General features: G+C 36.9%; 1 long non-coding RNA gene across 1 annotated transcript; it reads right to left on the reverse strand.

Moving 5' to 3' along the window:
• Positions 1–858: 858 nt before the first annotated feature.
• LOC306988202 lies at positions 859–2029 on the reverse strand. Its single transcript, XR_013795353.1, has 3 exons — positions 1927–2029; positions 1229–1305; positions 859–1032 (listed from the first exon to the last, which is right to left on the reverse strand). It is a non-coding gene; the product is annotated as an uncharacterized lncRNA (long non-coding RNA).
• Between the last annotated feature and the right edge of the window lie 837 nt (positions 2030–2866).

Raw genomic sequence — 2866 nt, forward strand, 5'->3', positions numbered from 1 at the left:
CATATAACTCATACTGAATAGTTTGGCACAAGACTTTTGAGTTACCATTCTTGTAGGCTAGAATGTTTACTACAAAATGATGTGAAAATCATTCTGATCACTCTTTCACAAAACAACAATATAATGATTTAAACTTTGCAAGTCAGTTTTTGTGCCAGCACTGCTTTATGCGTAGGGGTGTTGATGGCCATGAATATGAATGAGGGGAGACAATAGACACTCCCCCATCCATGGCTAATGCCCCATCACGGTGCTGTGAGGCAGAGAGGAGAATCTGAGAATGAGAGGAGATTCAAAGGTTTTGTTTTTTAATCTGTTTTATTGTAATTCCTCTATGTGGAGGAACTAAATGTTGTGCCTTACAAGACCACAGTGCTACCGTACATATATAAACATATAGTACCAGTCAAACGTTTGGACACATTACCATTTTTAATATTTTTCATATTTTTGGAAGATGGCTGCATTTATTTGATAAAAAAATACAGAAACAACAGTAATATTGTGAAATATTATTACAATTTAAAATAATGATTTTCTATTTTAATATACTTTAAAATATAATTTATTTATTTGATCAAAGCTGAATTTTCAGCATCCTTACTCCAGTCTTCAGTGTCACATGATCCTTCAGAAATCATTCTAATATCATGATTTGATAATCAGGTATTATCAATGTTGGAAACCGTTGTGCTGCTTAATATTTTTTTATAACCTGTGATATTTTTTTTCAGGATTCACTGATAAAAAAAAAAGCATTTATTCAAAATAGAAATCTTTCCTAACAATATAACTTCACACATCCTTTTAAAAAAAGAAAGAAAGGTAGTGTATACTGTTACAAACAGACTCATGGGGGAATGTGAGTAAACAGAGGTCACTTGCGGTCCAGTTTCCCAGGCAGGAATCACGCAGTCTGTGCAACCATGTCCACATCAGTCTCGGTTTTCCATGACAGGGTGGACTTGGACCTGTTGCTTGTTTGCCATGGCTCTCTTCGGGACCGGTGCTTGGACATGTTCATTGTCACATCTGTTGATAACACAATCAAAGAAACTGTATTATTATCGCTATCAATCACTATGGCCATGGATTAAGAAAAAGACAACCGATTTTGTAATTTCACACAAGAATAGGTAGGCCCTACTTGTATATTATGACGAGTATATTATGTATATTGTAAACACAATTACATTTCATCAGTAAAATATTACGTCTGTGCACTTACCATCATTCTCGATTGAGAACTGAACGACACCTGCGTGTCCCTCTGCTGGAGAAGGAGAGTGTGATGCAAACACATTCCTAAAATAATAAAAACAACTGTTAGCATACATTATCCAAAGATGGGCGATTAATGGGTATGGACGCACAATGCATGTAGTCTATATATCTGTTGATGGGCCATAGGACGGAGAAATATCTATTTATGGGCCATAGATCGCGAGCTGTTGATGGCCATTATCTGCGCACGCATTTAGAGCATTTCAAACATTTACACCTGTATTCACAATCATCTGTGGCAATATTTTAGCGTGTGTCATAGGCTAACCAAAACCGAACATTTATATATAAAAATATAATGTCTAGTAGGCTATTTAGACAGTATCACATTTTACCGGAGGCTGAAATATATTTGCACGAAATCATATTTACACCTAAGCAGATATTCGCAAAAGTCAGTATTTTTAGCATGATAATCAGTGTCATAAGCTAATCAAAACGGATCGAAATATAATACAAATATGTTTAGAGAGTAAGTAATATCACATTGAAACACGACCATACACGAATGTTAGGGATATTGTAAGGCAATCTTTCCTGTAAGATGTCAAAAGCTAACCAAAACTAAGCAAAATATAGTCTGAAAATTCACATGAGTTCTATATAATCAGAAAATAATTATATAAACACTAAACAACTTACTCGAACTTGTATCCTCTGTGGGATCAATTCGCTCTTGAAAATGCAGCCGTTCTCCGTCTGAGATGCAACCGTTTCTCTGAGGAAAAGGTGAATTCTTCCTCGCTGTCCATAATCATCTGGAGGACGACTTTACCAGAGAAGCGTGCCATCCTCAAAACGCGATGAACTATCCGTGAATCTGACGAGAAACTGCGTGATGGCATTGATCGGAGGGCGTGTGCGATGCGTATAGATCACTTCAACTATTAGCATGTGAATAGCGCCGGGGGGCGTGGCGGCATCAGCTCATTAAAAATAATGAAGAGAGAACGAAAAACTGCGCCTCTCCTTGGTTTCAAACGGATTATATAAACTAAGAATATGTGTTTTTTAATATAAATTACTTCATTTAAAAGAAGAGAATTCTAGCTTCATAAAGACAAATGTCTCGTTCCTGAGTGACAAGTATTCGCTGAGTTACAGTTCATTTTCAGACGCGTTTCAGAATGGACTTCCCTGACAGAGTGAAGGCAGAACTCGCATCATGTTTATTTTTCTTTATTTGGCGAAAGACACAACACTTTGTTTTTATTGTGAGTATACACAAAAAAAATAGAAACTAAACGGATCGAATGATGTAAAACACTTAAATGTAAGATCAAAACCAACAAAGTATTTTGAATCTCTTTTGCACTGATAAGAAAAAAAGCGAGTAGATCACGCTGGCGTGATTGCCGACCCCAGAGGGTTAACACAAAGTGTAAACAGAAGGAAATTCCAGTTCGCATCTACAGTGCAGATTCTCACACCAACATATGGGTATCGATGATGAGCATCAGTCCAGCCATCTAACATTATAGTACCACTGACAATGTCTGCCAGTTGTTCTTTGACTTTGGACTTCAAACCAATGTAGACATCTGCCAGGGCTGTTGTTGCAAGGGCTCTGCTGGTTGGCAAA

This window comes from Phoxinus phoxinus, assembly GCF_949152265.1.
Source record: "Phoxinus phoxinus genome assembly, chromosome: 20".
Lineage (NCBI taxonomy): Eukaryota > Metazoa > Chordata > Actinopteri > Cypriniformes > Leuciscidae > Phoxinus > Phoxinus phoxinus.